The sequence below is a fragment of the Panthera uncia genome, chromosome B4, assembly GCF_023721935.1.
Source record: "Panthera uncia isolate 11264 chromosome B4, Puncia_PCG_1.0, whole genome shotgun sequence".
Taxonomy (NCBI): domain Eukaryota; kingdom Metazoa; phylum Chordata; class Mammalia; order Carnivora; family Felidae; genus Panthera; species Panthera uncia.
Genome location: NC_064809.1, coordinates 47,845,051 through 47,868,237, shown reverse-complemented (window position 1 = coordinate 47,868,237; position 23,187 = coordinate 47,845,051). Strand labels below are relative to the sequence as shown.

The window sequence follows — 23,187 nt, the reverse complement described above, 5'->3', positions numbered from 1 at the left end:
AGGATTCCCAGAAGACCGTGTGTGTGTGTGTGTGTGTGTGTGTGTGTGTATGTCCGTGTATATATATATATGTATATGTGTGTGTGTGTGTGTCCATATATATATATATATATATATATATGGACATAACACACGTAATACCAAAGTAGCTGTGTTGTGTGTTGCTTCTATTTTATTTCCACTGAGAGGATACCATTCTATAGCGACTTGGGTTTTGGAAAGTGTGCACTAAATGTAGATCAAGTGGTCATTGAAATTAAAGTCAATATCATCCTCTCTCACCTACTATAGATTTTCTATTTGGAACTGGAGTTTTTTGGATAGATTGCAGTTATAATAGTTAAGTTATAGTTCTTAAGTTGCTACTGTGAAAAAAATTGGGTCATCGGCTCACACTTTGACTTACAGTGAGAAAAATAATGCACTTTATGGAATTGCCATTAAAGGGTAGAGTGCATCACAAATGTAATAACATTGTATAAATGCCTTTAGTGCACAATTCAAAGATTAAGACTTTTTAAAATTCTACAAGTCATTCACTTCACATCAGGAAAAAAAAGAAGAAAAGTTACTTTTAATTCCAGTATTCTGAAATAACCACTGTTCATGATATTTGGTACTTTCTTTTTGTAATATTTTTTCTTCCCACTTTCCAATGTCATTGGACATCATTATATGGTAATTTTCAGCCTTTTATTAATGGTGGGAGAGTAAGTTGTATTTATGGTGATTCTTCACCGTGGTTTATTCTGGTTTGCTCTCTCTAGGAGTCTAATTTTGAACACCTTGCTTGTTTCTCATAGAATGAAGAGATTTCATTTTGTTTTATTTTTAATTTTTCCTGTTTTCAGTTAATTGGGCCTTTTCTGTGCTATAACATAGGCTCCCTTTGCCTTCAGTTTTTATTTGCTACACTTCAGATCCTAGACCCTGGCTTTTCTTACGCTATGCTGCAAAGATGTTCACCGCTACCTTTTATTTTTCTCCTGACTCTCCTGTTATTTTCATTTACCTATTTTAATTCTGCAACAGTTCCCTTGAACCATGGTTTATATAAGAGAATATATTATCCACAGTAAAAGATGATAGTTTTTTCTCGAGGTCTCTCTTTAGATGCTTGAGGTTTTGTTGGATGAGTATTTTTACCACTGACTTAATTTATATGAAATTTAGGTTACCTTTTCTGAGTTGTATTAAACGTATTTGGTAGTTATTTGGATCATCACAGAACATAAGTTAATGATAGGTTACAAACTTTCAGACATCTGCAATGGTATATAAGGGAAAAGTGGAATTTTGGTTAAAGTACTTCAGCTATAGTACATCCCTACTGGGAATTACTGCATGAAATTGTTTGCAGCTGTTAGTGATTGAAAATATTTTCCTAAGAAAAATTCTGTAACAAAATGGTTGTAAACATTGTAACTTTAATGTATGCAGGGAAGGTGTGAAGTTTTTCACTACTGCACTACAACCTCTCCAGTGTTTTTTAGATACATTCTTAGATGGTATTTAAATATATATACATATATATATATATATTATTTTTAGATTAGTTTTAGATTTACAGAAAAAGTATAAAGATAGTACAGTGACTTCTTATATGCACTGTTACTCAATTTCATGTCTGATTGCATCTTACATTAGTATTTGCTATAATTAATGAACCAGTGTTGGTACATTATTACTAACTGAAGTTCATACTTAACTTAGATTTCCTTAGTATTTATCTGATGTCCTTTTTCTGTTTCAGGATACCATATTACACTTAGTTGTCATGTTTCCTTAGGCCCCTTTTTGGCTATGACAGTTAGACTTCTCTTGTTTTTAATGACCTTCACAGTTGTGAGGAATATTGGTTTGGTGTTTTGTAGAATGCCCTTCTTTTGGAATTAGTCTGACTTTGTTCTCATGATCAGACTGGGGTTTTAGGTTTCTGGAAGAAAGATCACAGAGGTAAAATGCTATTTCTGTTACATCATATAAAGGGTGCATCCTATCACGCGGACTTATCACTGTTGATTTTGATGTTGATCACCTGGCTGAGTTAGTGTTTGCTAGGTTTCTGCAATGAAAAGTTACTCTTCTTTCCATGCTGTACTTTTAGAAGGAAGTCACTGTGCACAGCCCACACTTAAGGAGTGGAGAGTTTTACTTCTCCTCCTTGAGGGTGGGGTATCTATTATTTATTTAGAATTCTTCTGCATGGCAGATTTTTCTTTTCTCTGCATTTACGTATTTACTCAATCATTTACTTACATTGGCCTGTACTCATGGATATTCATTTTATACTTTGGGTTGTAATCCAGTACTACTGTATTTTGTTGCTCACATTGTTTCAGCTTTCGTCATTGGGAGCTCATTTAGTTGGCTCTGTGTTCCTTTGACATATCTCCATTAATGTGAGGTGGGGCGCCTGGGTGGCTCAGTCCATTAAACATACAGCTCTTGATTTCCGGTCAGGTCGTGATCTCACGGTTCTTGAATTTGAGCCTTGCATTGGGTTCCACACTGTTATCTCGAGCCTGCTTGGGATTCTCTCTCTCTCTGTCTCTCTCTGCCCCTCCCCCACTCACGTTTTATCTCCCCACCCCTCCCTCCCCCCCTCCCCACACACATACACACACTCTCTCTCTCAAAATAAATAAATAAACTTAAAGATCATTTCCTTACTTTCTGGCATTAAAAGATGCTCCAGGCTCATCTTTTATATTTCCATTTCCTGTTACAGTCTTAGAATCAGCCAGAAAGAATCTGTTTCATTTCCTTGGGAAAATAGTATTAGAAGCCAGGATTTGGGTGTTTGGTTTTTATTGTTACTGGGGTGTCATTGCCTCTAGAGTTTCTCATCTACAGAGCAGGAAATATATGCATGTAAACCAACCTATGTATATACACATATCTATACAATTTCTCTATGTAATCCTATGTATTCATATTAAGCAAAATATGAGTTTGTATGGATGTCTGTGACTCTGCCTACCCCATCTCCACTTGTGTTCTTCTGTTCTCCTCTACTTGCTTATCCGTAAACTTACTCTAACTGTGAGAAGTAACCTGGATCCCACCATCTGCCATCCATTTATTTAATTGTTCAGTCCTATAACATATGTATAGCAGTATTGAAATTGTTAACTTCTATTCTCTTTACAGAGAGAGGGAAACAACTTTATCAACTAGAGTACAGTGCTTTCATGCTGTTTCTTTTGCTTGTAGTTTACAGATTCTACTCCTTTTTCTCCTGTCCTACTTAATATGAGGTAGTTGCATGCCTTTATAATAGGGTCAGACCCTTTTGTTAAATCTCCAGTCCATCCTGGGATCCTCCCCTCCTTCTAAATGACTTTTTAAAAGTTTGCATACATTAAAGTTCACTCTTCATCCTATAAGGTTCTCTGGGTTTTGACAAATGCATAATTTCAAGTCTCCATCATTATAGAATCAAAATATCATACATTAAAAAAAAATCCTGTGCCTCATTTATCACTCCCTTAACTCCCTCCCCCTGACAGCCACTGATTTTTTTTTTTATTGTCTCTATAGTTTTGCCTTTTCCAATTGGAATCATAGAGCCTTGTCAGACTGGTTTCTTTCACTTATCAATATGCATTTAAGGTTCGTTTATGTTTTCTTGTGGTTTGATAGTTCATTTCTTTTTATCATTTAATAATATTGCATTGTATGGATGTTTTCACAGTTTTTGTATCTATTCATTTATTGACGGACATCTTGGATGCTTCCAGGTTTTGGCAACTCTGAACAAAGCTGGTAAGAATATTCATGGGCAACTTTTTGTGTAGACACAAGATTTCAGAACATTTGGGTAGATACCTAGGAATATGATTGCTGGATCATATAAGATTATTGTTAGCTTTGTAAGATATTGCCTGAGTGGCTATACCATTTTGCATTTCCATCAGCAATTAATGCTTGCTTCTGTTGCTTTTCCTCCTTGTCAATTTTTCATATTGTTAGTTTTTTGGATTTTATGGATTTTAATAGGTGTAGTAACATCCCATTGTTGCTTTAATTTGTCATTCCTAATGACATTTAATGTTAAGCATCTTTTTATATGCTGTTGTCTTCTGTATATTTTCTTTGGTGAGATATTTGTTCTGAACTTTTGACTATTTTTTATAAATTTTTTAATGTTTATTTTTGAGACAGAGAGAGAGAGAGAGAGCGAGCGCGCGTGCGCGGGCACTAGTGGGAGAAGGGCAGAGAGAGAGAGGAGACACAGAATCTGAAGCAGGCTCCAGGCTCTGAGCTGTCAGCACAGAGCCTGACCTGGGGCTGGAACTCACAACCCGCGAGATCATGACCTGACCGAAGTTGGACGCTTAATCAACTGAGCCGCTCAGGCGCCCCACTTTTGACCATTTTTTAACTCATCTGTTTTCTTATTGTTAAGTTTTAAGAATTCTTTATCTCTTTTTGATACAGGTGCTTTATTAGATATGTATTTTGCAGATATTTTCTTCTAGTCTGGCTTGCCTTTTTATTCTCTTAACAGTGTCTTTTGAGAACAAATGTTTTTAATTTTAATAAAGGCCAACTTATCAATTTCATGGATAGCCTTAGGTGTTGTATTTAAAAACTCATTGTCAGACTCAAGGCCACCTGGATTTTATCCTTTTATTTTTTCCAGAAGTTTTATAGTTTTACATTTTTAGGTCTATGATCCATTCTGAGTTTATTTTTGTGAAAGGTGTGAGGTCTGTGTCTAGATTCACTTTTTTTGCCCATGGACTTTCAGTTGTATCAGTATCATGTAAATGAGCTTTTTAAGTCAAGTAGATTATAAATTAGGTTTAGGATTGACAGGAGACTGTTTTTATTTGATTTTTAAAAATACACTCTGCAAAATTGCTTAAAAGAAACAGTTGAGAAATGACTTGTAAACTAAAATGTAGTAATACACAGACTATGCGTTGAGATTGGTTCCTGGAGGTTGTACATTTTTCTCTCTTCCTTACTAAGAGATTCTTCTTTGTGAAAAATGGAATTGTTAATACAGAGTAATATCTCTCAGTTCTTTTAGATCTTTTAGAACTGTAAGAAATAATTAGTAAGGTTTTCTTTTTCACAAAGAGTGTCTGAAAGACGTGATTTACAAGGTGTGTGGTGAGAAGAGGCAGACGATGTATGTGCTATCTAGAAATTTGAGACTTAACTGTATGGTGTTGAATCTTATCTCCTACCTCTCTCCTTGCCACAAATAGTTTTTTCAAGTACCTTTCTTTTGGTAAACACTTGTGTTATTGATAATGGGTGGGGCCAGAAATACTTGTATTGTTACGCTATAGATAGAACCATTAATTAGTTTTCAAAAAGCATCTAGTGAGATCTGACACAGTAAAAGTAGCAGCTTTGGTGTGGCAGGTGTTATACATTATCTTTTAAAACTCTTATAAGAGGTCTTTAAGGCAGATCTCCTAATTTCCGTATTACAGGTAAGAAATATGCTCAGAAAGATAAAGTGACTTGTCTGTGGTCCATGTGGGGAGAAAGGGACAGAGTTGGGATGAGAACTTTGATCTTTCTGACTCTAAAACTTTCCATTTGGCCACGTGGTCTCTCATAAAAGAAAAAGTGCAAGGATAGTATCAGGGTGTCCTTGCCTTTATTCTTTTCTTTAAAACTGTGCACTACTTAAATGACAACTGAGCTAAATGCGAATGGTTCAAAAATTGTGTTTTTGAGATACATGGAGATTCTTTAAAAATTTTTTCTGTTGACTGATTTGCATCTTCCTGACCCAGAGATGTGAGTCATTGAAACATGTTTATAAAGAAGGAGGTTCCTTTAAAGAGAAGAACTTGTGGGAGTTGGGAAAAATAAAACATGTAATAGTAGAATTAGCTAATTGTTTATACCTTTTCCCCACTGAATTGCAAGTTTCTTGAGGGCAGGAAACTAAATTCAATTATCTTTTATTTTTTTTTAACATTTATTTATTTTTGAGAGAGAGAGAGAGAGAGAGAGAGAGAGAGAGACCATTGAGTGGGGTAGGGCAGAGAGACAGAGTGACACAGAATCCAAAGCAGGCTCCAGGCTCTGAACTGTCTGCACAGAGCCCAACACGGGGCTTGAACCCACGAACCATGAGATCATGACCTGAGCCAAAGTCCGACATTTAACCAGTTGAACCACCCGGCGCCTCTAAACTCAATTATCTTTAAGCACAGCATATCACATAGAATAGATACTCACAAAATGTTTGTTGAATGAAATTAGCACTTACTATCATACTTCTTACAGAAGAACAGTTAGAAGGGATTGAGTTTTCCTCCCAGAGGAAGATGAACATTATTACATTTCATTTATTCATTCATCATTTATTGAGCATTTGTTGAGTATCTGTTCTGTGCCAGACACTGGGAATACAAAGATGAATGAGACAGGATCTCTACCTTCTGTCTTCAGGGAACCCAGAGAATGGAGACAACCATTTCAGTAGAGTGTGGAACTAATGAGATTATATATTAAATAAATAAGCAAGCAAGCAGTGGACTTTGAAATCAGAGAGACCTTATCTGCCTCAATTTTCTTATCTAGGAAGTGAAAATGATAATAGTACTTATTTGACATGATTGTTGGGGATAGGTTAAATGAAAAAAAAATTTATATCTCTGCATATAGACAAAAGGAGAGGCTTACTGTGGCTGAGAAATCAGAAAAATCTCTATTGGAGAATGTGACATTTGAGTTTTATAGGATGAAGTTTTGAGGCCAAGAGTAAGAATATGAGGTGGGACTCTAGGGCATTCCAGACAGAAAGATGAATATGTTTGATGTGCAGAATGGGTGGACATGATGGGAGTCGTGGGAAATTCTGTACATTCTCACAGAGCCTACAGGGATATCAGAAAGAACTGAATAACCAGTTATTTTTCATTTTTGTAAGTAACAGTACAATAGAGTATTCATTGCATCATAGTAGGAGAGGATAACGATACCAAACCTGTTTTAAGAATTGCATGAATCTCCTCTTCTAATCATAGGACTTTTTAAATATAGTCCTTTATGTGATAGATAAATTCTGTGTGTGTGTGTGTGTGTGTGTGTGTGTGTGTGTGTGTAACCCAGTCCTGTGACACTCAAGTGATTTTATTAAGAAAGAGGCTTGTGTGTTTTTAAGTGAAATAAGAGCTTGTGTCTAAAACCATGCATATATTTAGTAGCGTAGCAACATTAGAATGTAACATCCCATAAAGGCACCATCTAGTGCTATTTGAGCCAATCCAGAATTCTAAGAGCCATGAACAGTTTCTGAGCAGAACCTGAACATAATATGTTCTAAATTAATAATTTTAGTGAATATGCTAAAATAATTTAAGTGAACGAATTATGTGCTTGATAGGAGGTTAGAGTTCATTTTTAATATATGGGAGAAGAAAAAAAAGGAAAGACCAAATAGAAAAAAGTGAACATCAATAGAGGGAAGAGAAGTTTATATTTAAAGAGAGTGGTAAAAGTCAAGAGAGGGGCAATAGTCACCAGACTATTTCACAGTTGCATTTTACCAAACATTTAAAGAAGAGTTAATACCTATACTTCTCAAACTATTCCAAAAAATTGAAGAGGAAGAAGTGTTTCCAAATACATTCTCTAAGTTTAGCATTAGCCTGGTACTGAAACCAGATAAAGACACCACAAAAAAAGAAAGTTACAGATCAGTATCCTTGATGAACATAAATGCAGAAATCATCAACAAAATCTTAGCAAACCAAATTCAATAATACATTAAAAGATTCCTACCCCAGGATAAAGTGGGATTTAGTCTAGGGATGCAAAGATATTTCAATATCTTCAATTTAACATGATACACCATATTAACAAAATGAAGAGTAAGAATTATATGATCAACTCCATAGATGCAGAAAAAGCATTTGACAAAATTCACATTCATTTATGATAAAGACTCTCAGCAAAGTGGCATAGGGGGAATATATCACAACCTAATAAAGGCCATATATGACAGACACACAACCAACATGATACTCAACTGTGAAAAATTTGAAAGTGTTTCTTCTAAGATCAGGAAAAAGAGAAGGTTGCCTATTTTAACTACTATTATTCAGCATGGTATTGGAAGTCCTAGCCACAGAAGTCAGATAAGAAAAAGAAATAAAAGGCATACAAATTGGAAAGGAAGAAGTAAAACTGTCACTATTTGCAGATAACATGTTACTATATATGGAAAACCTCAAAGACTCCATAAAAAACTGTTAGAAAAAATGAATTCAGTAAATTTGCAGGATACAAAATCAACAAAAATCTGTTCTGTTTTCATATACTAACAACAAGCCATCCGAAAAGGAAATTAGAAAAAAAAAATTCAATTTGCAATAGCAATAGTTTATTACTTAGTAATAAAGTTAACTGAGGAGGTGAAAGACTTGTATACTGAAAACAACAAAACGTTGATGAAAGAAGTTAAAACAGATGGAAAGATATCCTATATTCATGGATCGGAAGAGTTGATATTATTAAAGTGTCCATACCACTCAAAGCAATTTTTAGATTCAGTGCAATCCCTATCGAGAAATAGCATTTTTCACAGAACTAGAAGAAATAATCCTAAAGTTTGTATGGAGCCACAAAAGACCCCAAATGGTCAAAGCAATCTTGAAAAAGAAGAATAAAACTGAAGGTATCATACTTTCAAACTGTACTGCAAAGCTAGTATTCAAAACAGTATGATATTGGCACAAAAATAGACACATAGGTGAATGGAATAGAATAGACAGCCCGGAATTAACCCACATTCATAGGGTCAATTGATCTACAACAAGGGAGGCAAGAATGTACAATGGGGAAATGACAGTCTTTTCAATAGTGTTGGGAAAACTGGATAGCTGCATGCAAAAGAGTGAAACTGGACCACTTTCTTATACCATTTGTAAAGATAAACTTAAAATGGACTAAAGACCTAAATGTAAGACCTGAAACTATAAAACTCCTAAAAGAGAACATAAGTAGTAAGCTCTTAGACATCAGTCTTACAATATTTTTTTTTGGATTTGTCTCCTCAGGCAAGGGCAGCAAAAGCAAAAAGAAACAAGTGGGATTACATTGAACTAGAAAGCTTTTGCATAGCAAAGGAAACCAACAAAATGAAAAGGCAACCTACTGAATGGAAAAAGATATTTGCAAATGATATATTTGATAAGAGGTTAATATCCAAAAATATAAAGAACTTAATACAACTTAACACCAAAAAACCCCGAACAATCCAAGTAAATAAAGGGCAGAGGACCTGAATAGACATTTTTCCAAAGACGTACAGATGGCCAACAGACACATGAAATGATGCTCAACATCACTAATTATCAGGGAAATGCAAATGAAAATCACAGTGAGGTATCACATCATACCAATCAGAATGGCTATTATCAAAAAGACAAGAGATAATAAGTGTTGGTGAGGATGTGGAGAACAGGGAATCTTTGTGCACTCTTGGAAGGAATGTAAATTGGTGCAGCCACTATGGAAAACAGTATGGGGCTTCCTAAAAACATTAAAAATAGAAATACCGTATGATTCAGTAATTCTACTTTTGGGTGTTAATTTGAAGAAAATGAAAATATGAATTCAAAAAGATATATGTACTTGTATGTTCATTGCAGCATTGTTTACAGTAGCCAAAATATGGAAGCAACCTAAGTGTCCATGAGTAGATGAGTGAATAAAGAAGATATGGTATATAAATACAATGGAATATTACTGAGCCATAAAAAGAATGAAATCCTGCCATTTGCAACATCATAGATAGACCTAAAGGGTATTATACTAAGTGATAGAAACCAGACAGAGAAATACAAATACTGTATGCTTTCCCTTATATGTGGAATCTAAAAATCAAGTGAACAAACAAAACAAATCAGAAACAGACTCATAAATACAGAGAACAAATTGGTGGTTGCCAGAGTGGAGGGTGATGGGGGGGGTCAAAATAAGTGAAGGGGATTAAGAGGTATAAACTTTCAGTTATAAAATAAGTCATGAGGATATAAAGTACAGCATAGGGAATATAGCCAAAAATATTGTAATAACTGTATATGGTGATAGATGGTAACTAGACTTATTGTGGTTAATTGTTTCATAATGTACATAAATGTTGGCTATGTTGTATACCTGAAACTAATGTAATATTGTATATCAACTATTCTTCAACAATAACCAAAAAACTAAAAAACAAAAGGAGAGAAAAACATTTTTAAAGTCCATTTCTTAAAAAATGTTTATTTTTGAGAGAGAGAAAGAGAACACATGCGTGAGGGAGGGACAGAGAGAGAGGGACACAGAGGATCCAAAGCAGGCTCTGTGCTGACAGTAGAGAGCCCAATGCGGGGAGTTGGGGAATGGGGATGGGGGGCTGAAATTCACAGATCAGGGAGATTGTGACCTAAGAGGAAGTCAGTGCTTAACTGACTGAGCCACCCAGATGCCCCCAAAGTCCATTATTAAAGACTATTGATATAAACTTCATTTTATTTAGAAAGTCTTATCAACACCATTAAAATGTTACATTTCTATTAGAATATCACCATTAGAATATTAGTCCTTATTCTAGAAATACATGTATATTATTGATATATTTATTGGCTTACTGCAACGATAGTATGTTTCCAGTGTCTGAAATACAATGTTTGTGATTATTAAACACTGTGGGTTTTTTTTATTGATGATTCTTGTTTTTGTAATGTTTTGTGATATTATAATTGTTTTTGTTTTTCACTAGAAAATAAAATGTTTTATTTTTTATTAAATTTTTTTTTAATGTTTATTTATATATTGAGAGAGAGAGACAGACAGACAGACAGAATCTGAATCAGGCTCCAGGCTCTGAGCTGTCAGCACAAAGCCCAACATGGGGCTCCCAACTCACAAATCACGAGATCATGACCTGAGCTGAAGTTGGATGTCTAACTGAGCCACTGAGGCACCCTGAAAATTAAATATTTTAAAAAGTACAAGCAGCAAAACCAATCCACAAAGAAAAGTGAAATCTGTCACTTTGAAAAGACGTTGAATACAGTTTGTTTAATTTTCTGTAATAGTTTTGACATTTGAAGTTAATGGTACTTGTAAGACATGAACATAAAGTAAGGTGATTTTAAGTATGTTGACTTTTAAATTTGAAGAAAGATATACTTGTGATGATAGAGAAGCTACATTTAACTTTGATAAGTGAAAGAAACTAGAACGTTACTTTCTCCATGCATAGATTCCTCACCCCCACCCCCCGCCTTAATACCATGCTCAGCTTGTGTTTGTATGCCTGTGTGTAATTTACAATTTCCCTTTTCAGTGTGTTTTCAAAACTTTACCTGTTTTATAACCAACTGTATATCAAAATTTAAAAATATTACTCTTTAAGGTAGAAAAAAATGTTAAGTAGAAATCCTATCTTCAGATTGAGTTGTCTTTCTTATTTTAACATGTTTATTTTCATTATTAAAACTTGTGATGTATAATCTATTTCAGCACGTATACTACAACTAGTGTTATTATTATGTTTTTACATCTCTGAATCATTTTTGTCAGGATAAAATATTAATTTTATTGGTAGTTTATTTATTATTTTTAAAAGGTAACCTTACTATATGCAATTTTTTAATTTAATTTTTTTTTTGAGAGAGTGTGAGAAAGCACATGCATGCACGAGTAGGGGAGGGGCAGAGGGGGAGGAAGAGAGAGAGAATCTTTTTTTTTTTAATGTTTATTTTTGAGAGAGAGAGAGACTGAGTGTGAGCTGGGGAGGGGCAGAGAGGGAAGGAGACACAGAGTCCGAAGCAGGCTCCAGGCTTGAGCTGTCAGCACAGAGCCCAACTCGGGGCTTGAACCCATGAACTGTGTGATCATGACCAGAGCTGAAGTAGGGTGCTCAACCAACTGAGCCATGCCAACCGACTGAGCCACCTAGGCGCTGAGAGAGAGAGACAGAGAGAGAGAGGGAGAGAGAGAGGGAGAGGGAGAGAACATTAAGCAGTCTCCACGCCCAGAGCGCCCTATGTGGGGCTTGATCTTAGGATGGTGAGATAATGACCTGAGCTGAAATCGACTCCAACACTTAACTGACTGAGCCACCCAAGGTGCCCCGGTAGTTTTTTCATTAGGTCTTTTGTGGGGCCTTGTTAGATTCTGAATAATTTAAAAGCAGTGGAATTCTTTCTGTGATAAAAATCTAGTCACTGGGCCAAAACTTATAGCATTATTCATGTGATACTTATGCATGTAAAGGTGTGGAATTATTATGTATGCCTAAAGAATTTGTATTAAAGAGGGTGTTTTTAATTACTGAGGAAACTAGTCCTCTAAAGATTTTTACTAGATTTGCATTAATTTACAGCTTTGCTTAATATCTCATCTCTTCTATTTTTATTTTTTTTAATTATTATTATTTTTAAATGTTTTATTTATTTTTGAGATAGAGAGAGACAGAACATGAGCAGCGGAGGGGCAGAGAGAGAGAGGGAGACACAGAATCCGAAGCAGGCTCCAGGCTCCAGGCTCCAGGCTGTCAGCACAGAGCCTGATGCGGGGCTCGAACTCACAAACCGTGAGATCATGACCTGAGCCAAAATTGGACGCTCAACCGACTGAGCCACCCAAGTGCCCCGTCATCTCTTCTATTTTTAAATGACTAATCTATGATAGCCAGCTTGAATATCAATGTATAAAGAATAAGAAAACAAGATAATATAAAAAATTATAACTTCATTTAAATTTAGGAGTGATGGATCAGTTCTGTATTTTTTGTATAGTAGTATATTTGCTCTCTTTGTAGAATTACAGAATAAAATGTTTAAAGCTTCATCTTTTCTTTCTATATTATTTAAAATTTTTTGTTTCTTATCCAGATTATTGAAACAAAAAGTTTCAGCACCATTTACTATAAGATCCACATAGTTGGCTATATTTTACCATTTTAAAAAGTATTTTAAGTCTTGCTATTTTCCATGGTCTCATGAAGAAAATAGTCATAAAAATCTTGGAGCACGTAGATGACAGTGTGGGTTTTCCTTTGACACCTCTTCTCCATCTTGTTTCCTTCATCCCTGTTTGATCCCATCTTCTAGCCTTAGTATCTGACAGCTTTTTTCAATTTTCAGGTGACTAGGTTGAAACATGTATGTTTCGTGACTTTGCTGTCTTTCTAGTTACTGTTCTAGCTTTTCCTCACTGCCAGGTGAGATCTCAGTCACGGAGAGTGAAGTCTGAATGAAGGGACATTCATAGTGGGTTATGACACTGAAGGTTAAGTTTAGGCTGCTAGAGGTTTGAAACAAAGAAGTGATTGAAGCCTTCATCACCTTCATCTTATTTTGTAGTAAGTAAACTATTTTGGAAGTAGTAAGTCTCATTATGAAGATAACAAAATCCTGTCCAGAGTGAACACATTAATACTGATTGAGTTGGAATACATTTTAACACCAGTTTTTGTACTAATTAGGAAAGATCCACTGTGGTTTTGTTTCTATATTAGAATATATGTTACTGGCCTTTCTCTTTCTTTCTTTCTTTCTTTCTTTCTTTCTTTCTTTCCATTTTGTTGTGTAGGAGCCCCTTAACAGTGTAGGGAGTTTTAGAATTTGAATTCAAATATATCTCAAGTGAAATCATATAATACAAAAAATAATTTTATTTTGAATACTCCATGGCCTTCTAAGAAGTCTTCAAATAGGAATAAAAGTCTCTTGATCTTACTTCCAACACCTCCTCCCTTCTATTTATATCCATTACTAATAGTTATTTCCATTTTCTCTCTCTGCCGGGGAGTTAATGCAACATTTGAGGTATGAATTCATGAGCTGTTACTGTATGATAGAAGAGAAGACCTGAGAATAGGGGATCATTGCACCTAATGGCTACCAGTTATATTTTGTTTTATATTTGTGTTTTTCAAAGGCATTTATATGATCAAACTAGAAGATTCCAAACTAATGGATGAAGTAGGAAAATGATGGGGAAAACCAGTGGTGGTGGTATCTGATAGTTCATAGAAATAGTTTGATGTGACAAAAGCAGAGAGAGGAACCTATAAGCCATTTTTACCATCATTCATGAGCTATATTTGGGGAACTTGGATTATACATACTGTAAAGAACAATGTATTATGTGATAGAAATGTATGTTAAATATTCAAATGCAGAAGAAAAGGCTTTGGGTTCAGAACATGGAAATTCTTACTATTGCAAGATCTTTCTAGCTAACATCGATTCTGTTAGGTTAGTGTGGACATTAATTGGAGTTTAGACAGTAGGTGTAACAAATGCTTACTGTACATGGAGGCTGATCTAGTTATATGTTCTTGAGAGAGCGGACATGAATTTGGGGGGAAGATTTTTAGATTAGGTAGCTGATCTAAGCCTAAGAATTTGTCTCTCCACTCAAGGAAGACAAGAAAGAGCCCGTAGATTTTTGCAAGGGATTGATTTGAGAACATAGCTTAATTTTTAAGGTGAGAGAAACTAATTCAGCTAAGAGTGTTTATTTTGTTTTCATTTTTTTTTCCTTAAAGAACTTTAAAAGCTTCTAGCTATGGTCATTTCAGCTTCCTATTCCTCCCTCTCTAATTACTCTCAGTAAGATTTTGTTACTGCTGTCAACCATAGCAGTCACTGGGAAGGGTAATAGTGGGGCTAAATTTCGTTTAAAAGAAAATTATAGAAGAGGAATATGTACACAAATGCATACCAAATACAATAAAATGCATATGGGACTGTCCTTTGTATGTGAGGGTGAGTTTTGTTTGTTGTATTGGTGATGGAGCTTGTTTAATCCATCTCAACTTTCTACAGTAATTCTTCTTGTGATCTGCATGTATGAGATAGTTATGTGAGGTCAGGAGTTTGGCTAAACGATTAGCAGAGTCATTGGCTTAATTCAGCCCAATTTAATTTCTTGATATAATAGTCTTAGACATATGCAGCTTTATTTAATAGAAAATAGTTCTATTTCAGTTAGTGGAATTTATACATCAATAAAGAAATACTAAAAAAAATAGTGCCTGTTCAGTGCTAGACATATTAGTAAATAATGAAGATGCTGCATTTTCTATCCTTGCTAAATATACAAATGTCAGAGGCCTAAATTAAAAGAAGCATTAAAGGGGCGCCTGGGTGGCTCAGTTGGCTAAGCAACCGACTTTGGCTCAGGTCATGATTTCAAGGCTCACGGGTTCAAGCTCCACATTAGGCTCTGTGTTGACAGCCCAGAGCCTGGAGCCTGCTTCAGATTCTGTCTCCCTCTCTCTCTCTGCCCATTCCCTGCTCGTGCTCTGTCTCTCTCAAAATAAATAAACATTAAGAAAAATAAATAAAAATAAAAGAAGCGTTAAAAATGTAAGCATCAAATTCTAGGTAAATGATCAAAAATATGGGAAATAAAAGCCTTCCTGTCCTTCTCTCCCTCCTTCCTTCTCTCTGAATCCTAAGAGAGTGAAGATATTTACATTTTGCATTATAATTTTTACATGTACTGATAATGTGAATTTATAAGTATTTCAAAATTATGACTGATTTTACAATAATTCCACTAAAGGAAGATTTATTTATGCATAGTTTTGGGAAAAATTGTAATATACCCGTACTCCCTTTGAAAGATTTTCAGTTGTCAAGGTTAATTTAAGATCAGATCAGACAAGCATGGTTTGTGTTATTTCTATAGACACTATGCAATTTTTTTTTTTTCCTGGAAACTTTTAGGAATGAAGAAGCCATTATTCATAAAACAAAGTCATGCTGAAGACTTTAGGCTGGTTGTAAAGTGTTAATCTTTAGAGATGGGGAAATATTTCTTATCTTGAATTTGGAATGTGGGTAACTTTAAGACAGCTGTATGAAGCAACATTGCCTTTGCATTTTACTTGCAAGAAAGAAAAATGTGGACTCCTTCTTTAGTGGAGCAAAGTGCTTTCTGACACACCTCTCAAATTACACACCATTGAAATGATCCCCACAATGTGTTTGGCTCCTGTGTTTCTCGTTAGCTACTATGAATGAAAGATTCATTAACTATCTATTTCAAAAAGCATCTTTATTTGCATTGCAAAGAGCTTAATTGTTTGGAAACAGGATCAAGAATTGCTTTCAAGTTGTAAGTCAACACATATGGGTTGGGCCATGATTGGCATTGAACTTTAAAAAACAAAATTTCTGTGCAAAGAAGGCCCTCAATAATTATTTGTCAAAGCACTGATAGGTTGACTTCAGAAGGATAAAAGTGCCTGAGTTTTCCCACATTGTTCATGATGTGGACCAAATATTTTTGTAGCTATTATAGAAAGTCCTGATAACCTTTCCCTTATCTTGCCTTTTGGGCAGTGTATAACAGAATCACAGGGAGGAGGAAGTTATACAAACTTGCCAGATAGACGATTGGAGTCCCTGTGGCAAGCTTGTGACCTAATTTTCCATGCTCTGAGTACCCAACTGGAGAGTTATAGCTGTATGCTGTTAGCTTAAATAACAGTAGGCTTGTATACAAGTTTGGGTATTGGGGAGAGAAAGAAGGAGAGGTAGAAACATAAATCTATCTCTCTAGCTTTGCCAGATCCATAACATAAAAGCACTTTTGTTCAAAAAGAAAACTTAATTCATTTCCTCATTTTGGTTATTCGTTCTTATATATGTTTCAAATCCTTACTAGAGGATCTTATTTATTTTTTAAAGATTTATGGCATACTCAGTTATTTTTGAAGTTTGTTTTGAAGACTTTTTTTTTTTTTTTTTTTTTTTAAAGAAAAAGGTAGTATGAGAATGGGTTGGGAAGGGATGGTGGAATTGTTTTCATACTTGTTCAGTGAATTAGTTTGTGCGTTTCTGGTAGCAGTTCCTTGATGATCCCAAGATGATTAGGCTGTTTTTCTCTCATTAAGCAAATATTTACCAATACGTGTAGTTGACTGTGCCTATAGGTCCATTTTGTTAGGTCAGACACAGACTGTTACTTGCCATCTTGCCTTTTATATGTTAGCTAGAAGTGGATAAGAGCTTCTTTCTTTGCCCCATGGTATGGATATAGTTCACATCATATGCTGTTTTGAAATATGTTGAACCAACATGATTTGCTGGGATTCTAAAGCTGGCACAGACTTCTGCCAACTGGACATACATAAATCACACTCTTTTTTTCTAGTAAGTACTTGTCCTTAAAATACTTAATTTGCTTGTACTATGCAATTGTCTCTCTCCCCCACCCCCAATACTTTCTTACTTCTTTCTAGCATCTCTTGAAGGGACCAGTAAACCTGGTTCTAAAATATTTCATGCATCTCCTTGTAACAGGTAACTGGTCCCATGCATATCTTTAATACTAAACTTCATCAAGGTATCATTCTTTTTCCTTATTCCGTTGGGGGTGATTGAATGTCTTTGGCCTCAGGATTGCTTTCTTATTTTCAACATGACTTAAAGTAAATTGTAGTAAGAGAATCATTATTAATCAAAATTAATAGCATTGGCACATAATTTTAATATTATATGAGACAGGCGCATATGTAGAATGTATTATGGGGTCAATTTAAAATGTTATTCTTCTCTTACATGTACATGTCTGTGTCAGATTGTTTATACTGTAAACCCTTGGAGTTCCTGTGTCTCTTGATGTAGTGTCATGCCTATCTGGAAACTATTCTCTTAATGCTGTCTTTCTGCTGCTGTATTTCTGTCTTGTTCCCAGATAAGATTCTTGATGACAACTTTTTTACCTGTTGTTTCCTCTTCCTCACTTTTCCTACATTAGTCTACCCACTGTAGTCTAGTGCCTGAGCTCATGTCTCTAGGTCATTTGTAGTCTTGTCGAAGCCAAGCCAAAAGGAAAATGTTTAGTTTTTATCTTACTTGATTTTTTTTGTTACATTTGCCTGCAAGCCCTTAGAGGACATGGACTGTTTTGTTCACTTTTGAATGTTTTATTGCTTAGAATCTAGTACTTTGTAGATTGTCCATTTGTTGAATGAATGTATGCTTTTCTTTCTTTTTTTTTTTTTTTTTTTTTAAAGAATGTTCTCTTCCTTTGGCTCCCATGGCGCTTGCTACCCTTTCCCAGTTTACATCCTACTTCTCTCGTTATTTGTGTGCACTTAGATGTCCATTCAGAGGCTCTGCTCCTTGGAGTTTAATGTGTATCTAAGAGTTGTTCTAAAGTGGTAATCTCCTCAAGTACATTCTGGCTCCATCTGTTGGGAGCAGAGACAGCCAGTGCCCCCTTTGTGTTTTTGTTTTGTTTTGTTTTGTTTTTGTTTGGCTCATTTCATGGTTTTGTTCATAATCTGAACACTCAACAAGTTGAGAAGTTTCTGAGTTTTCCAAAATTCTTTTCTCAGCTGTCATCTCGTTTCATGTTTCATTGTTTCCCAAGATGACTTCAGTACTTCACGTTGTTTTAATTAAAACAGTGACTCTCAACTCTTTGTCTCCTGTTGGTAGCATTCTCCTAAGCTCTAGTCGTTTATTTCTGATTATTTCTGACTGTAGCAAAGGCCTCTTAGACTTCACATTTCCCAAAATATATTTGTTGCATTTTCCCTAAACCTTCTCTCTGTGTTTTTCTAAATGGAGCCACTGTAACTGAAATGGTAACATTAGTGATCTGTGGATCTTTCTGGACTCTTTTCTTTGCCTTACCCACTACTCTGTCCTACCTTTAAGTAAGTCACCAAATCCTTTTGATTCTTACTACAGAATGGCTGACAGAGCATTCCCTTTTTTTCGATCCTCACTGCTAATCATATTATTACCTTGCTTGAAATTCTTCAGTGTTCCCTATATGCTCTTTAAAAAGTCTAGGTCCTCTGTATACTGGCACACATCAAAGGCCCTCTGTGACTGTCTCCCTAGTTTACTTTCAGGTCTCTTTCTTTGAGTCTTGTACTCCACAAATACTATAATAATTGCACTATTTGAATGCATTTAGCGTCATGCTTCCATGACTTTGCCCAAGCTGTTCCCTCTGCTTGGAGTTGTTCTCTGTCAACCTCATCATTTTGTCTATATTATTTTACATTTGGCTTATTAAAGATTACTTTCCTGGAAAAAATTAGCCCCTTCTTTGTGCCCAAGTGGTATCTCATACTTACTTTAATAATTACGTTGCATTTTATGGTTTATTTACTTGTTTTTCTCTTTAACTAGTCTGAACACTTGCAGGTAGGAAGTGTGTCTGAGAAATCTTTGTCTTTCTTGTGCCTTCGCACAATGCTAAGTGTACCGCATGCACTCAGTTTTTGTTTTAATACATGTTCAATGAATAAATGCTTAACATGCTTTTTGGTGTGAGTGAGATTACCGTATCTGCTCTACCTATAAACCCACTATGGTAGAAAAACTGAGCAGGTTCACTTGTTCGCTGTTTGACTGGTTTACCTATTTTCTCTCCCAGAGTGTTCTGAGGTGAAATGGTAAGATCGGCACAGTTTGTCTGCAGTATCATTCTTTCCTTCTTGTCATTCTTCCCTGTTTTGTGCCATAGACGTCACAAGGTTGTCCTCCAGCTGCCCAGGACATGTCACTGTTGCCATGCCTCCTACACTTGTGAAATTTAACATTCAAGTTACATCTGGCCGCAGAGACTGTGATTTTTAGGTAAAACGCTAGGATTGGGCCAGTATGGAAAGCTTTAAAACTGACCCTTTTGCTTCTTGCCACCACCCTTTGTAACCCTCCTTTCCGCTAGAAGTAGACCCATAATATTTGCCAATAGATCAGTATTCAGTCACAATACCTCTCTGGTGGTGACTTCTTTTATAATCTTAATTATTTAAATCTCAATTATTTAAGAAAAAAGAGTGTATAAGTAATCAGAATAGGTGATAAAGAATCTTAAAATATATGACATATAAGATATGTAAATATTGTGTAGTCCACTCTCTTATTTTACTAATGAGGAAAGTAAAACCAAGACAGGTCAAATGATTTGTCCTAAGTCACACAACTAGTTCATCACAGAGTTAGTCCTAAAATCTAAGTGTCCCAAGCCTTCATCTGACTGTACTGTCATATGCCTCATGCTCTCTTGATTTGGTTAAGAGGTTGAAAATTCATTTATTCGAAATGTTTATCAGGTCTATCTATCTACCTATCTGTTTGCACTGGGGATAGAGATGGTAATAAGATAGCTCTCCATAGCTGGGACTAAATCATGGAGAGATAAACAAATTATTGAAATGATATAAATGATAGTTTATCTCCTCACATCACAGGCACAATACTTAGGCTTTTATTCAACATCTCTTTATTAGAATTTTAGAACAAACTTGCCTAGCTTATTTCCAGTCCCGGAAGAATAAAGAAATTGAGGGCAATGATGAGGTTCTAGAGAGGTATATAAACAATAAAGGGAAGGCACAGCTGACAGGCTGGTAGAGAGAGAAAAAGTGCCTGCACACATTATGTACTATATACTTTATATACCGTACTGTATTAAGCGAAAGAACCCAAATCATTGTAGACTAAGTCCATTTAATGAAGGAGAAAAATTATGTTTCACACGTCATACACTGTAAGAATGTTGTAACGCAGTATACTACTTGATGTTAAACATGTTTAACCATAAAATAACCGTTAAGAAATGATTACGGGCCATAACCAGAGCGGAGTGCTGGTGAGTGAATACCCCTTGTGTTGCAGAAAAGTGATGTTATCATCCTGGTGGAGTAAGAGTTTTTGTTTTTTGTTTTTGTTTTTTTTTTCATTCTTTCCCCTCCCTCCTACAAAGAACAGCAGTTTTGGCAATCACTTGTGGACAGTAGTGCCCTTGTGGAAGCCTGGGAGTCCAGCAGAGAAGTTCCAACACATCATTGGAGAAAAAAATAAAACAAAATCTGAGTTTGGACATATTGGGGAGGGTAACAGGAACAGTTTCACTTTACATGTGTTGCCGCTCCCCTAAGGCATAGCTTGGTGCCAAGAGAGACCTTCTTGGCCTGGGATTTCTCCCACGGGAGAGAGCGAGAATATGTGAGTGAGTGTCCAGCTTCCCCAGTATGGGGGTGCTACCAAACAGACCTACTTCTATTATGCTGCATCCAAAATACTGAGTAGTGAATTGCATGACTGGGAAAACAGCAGTCAGGGCTCAGGCTGGGATGTATTAAAGGGCTGCAGATACTACTAACAGCTTTGCAGACTATATCAGGAAGCCCATCCATGAGCTGCAGGGGATGCCTCACCTGTGGATCTCACACGTGGCTCACAGGCACCCCAAACACTTTGTGTACTTTACCCCTTTACCCCCCTGACTCCCTAGTGAGCAGCTCCTCTGTACACTTCTAAAGCAGTGAGAATGAACCTTTGCAGACAGCTAGTGAGTACTTTCAGGAAGCCGGCCTGACTCTGCAGAATTTGGAGAAGCTACACAAATTGAGTATTCACTATTGCCCTAGAGAAAGCAAAGGGAGGTTATCAGCATTTGACCTGACTTGCAGGATCCACTGAAGGTATACGATCTTATGAATTCCACCAGAAAAGGGAATAAAAAGTATGCAGCAGGGATATCTATAGAAAAGGTCTGAGAAAGCCTCAGAATTCTTAACAGGGCTGAAGCAAGGTTTTCACTCCTGAAACCAGTCAGTAAAAACTGGAGAAGATGACTGCTTCTTCAAATGCAGAGACAACAATGCAGAATTTTGAGGAACCTAAAAAGTCAAAGAAAAATGACCCCACCAAAGGAAGACAGTATTCCACTAACTGACATCCCCACCAACCCATGGAGATTTTCAATTTTCCTGATAAAAGGATTCAAAATAGCCATTTTAATGAAGCTCAGGGAACAGCAACAACAACGAAAAGAAAAAAAAATACAAGATAACTCCATGAAATCAGGAAAACAATACACAAAATGAGAAGTTTAACAGAGATACTAATCATAAAAAAGAACCGAAAGAATTCTGGAACTGAAGAATATAATGAATGAAACAAAAAAATGCAGTAGAGGGCATTAACATCAGACTGAATCAAGCAGAAGAAAGAGTCTGTGAAGTATATGACAGATCACTCCAAATTATCTAGTTTAGAGGATAGTTTTGTTCAACAACAAAAAGAATGAAAAAGAGTAAAGAAAGCCTACTTGAACCGTAGGATACCATTAAAAGAAACAATCGATACATTTTTGAAGTCCCAGAAAGAGAAGAAAAAGAGAAAGGGGGGGGGGCACAAAGCTTATTTTTTAAAAAATGGCTGAGAAATTATATGTTGGGAGAGAATTGACATCTAAGTTCATGAAGCTCAATCTCTCCACTGCCCCAAGATTTTAACCCAAAATGATCTATTCTAAGACACATTATAATAAGATGGTGTAGAATCAAAGAGAAAGAGAGAATTTTAAAAGCAGCAAGAGGAAAGAAGTTCCTGACATACAAGGGAATCCCACAAAGCTATTAGTGCATTTCTCAGCAGAAACCTTGCAGGCTAGGAGAGAGTGGGATGGTATACTTAAAGTGCTGAAAGAAAGAAAAAGAAAAAAAAAAAAAAACAAAACACTGCCAACCAAGATTTTACCCAGCAAAGTTGTTCTTCAGAAATAAAGGAGAGATAAAGACTTTCCCAGACAAACAAAAGTTGAAGGAATTCATCACTGCTATACTTGCTTTATGAGAAGTGCTGAAAGTAGGTCTTCAAGTTGAAATGAAAGGATGCTAATTAGTAATAGAAAAATGTATGAGAATATTAAACCCACTGGTAAAGGTATTTAGTTATATTCAGAATGCTCTAATACTATAAGGTAGTGGTACATTAACTTATTAACTCTGTGTAAAGGTTAAAGGACAAAAGTATTCAAAATAACTATAGTCACAATTTTTTCATGGGTACGCATCACAAAAAGAGGTAAATTGTGATATCAAAAACTTAAAATTGAGGGGGGGAGTAAAAGTGTAGTTTTTCCTAATCAAAGTTAAGTTGTTATTACTTAAAAAATTTTTTTAATGTTTATTTATTTATTTATTTATTAAATGTTTTTATTTATTTTTGAAGGAGAGAGAGACTGAGCGTGAGCAGGGGAGGAGCAGAGAGAGAGGGAGACATAGAATTTGAAGCAGGCTCCAGGCTCCGAGCTGTCAGCCCAGAGCCTGACGCGGGGCTCGAACTCACAAACTGGGAGATCATGACCTGAGCTGAAGTCAGATGCTTAGCCAACAGCCACCCAGACGCCCCAATGTTTATTTATTTTTGAGACAAT

At 35.8% G+C, this 23,187-nt stretch overlaps 1 protein-coding gene across 3 annotated transcripts in view; it reads left to right on the top strand.

Moving 5' to 3' along the window:
• The window catches only part of EPS8 (epidermal growth factor receptor pathway substrate 8), a 192,127-nt gene that overhangs the window by 1,351 nt on the left and 167,589 nt on the right, over positions 1-23,187 (top strand). For 2 of the 3 annotated variants that reach the window (XM_049625142.1, XM_049625138.1), the window contains exon 2: positions 3,698-3,768. The exons of the other annotated variant lie outside the window; for it this stretch is intronic. The gene's annotated coding sequence lies outside the window, so the exon portion shown is untranslated. The remainder of the gene's footprint in view (positions 1-3,697; positions 3,769-23,187) is intronic. 3 annotated transcript variants of the gene reach the window in all.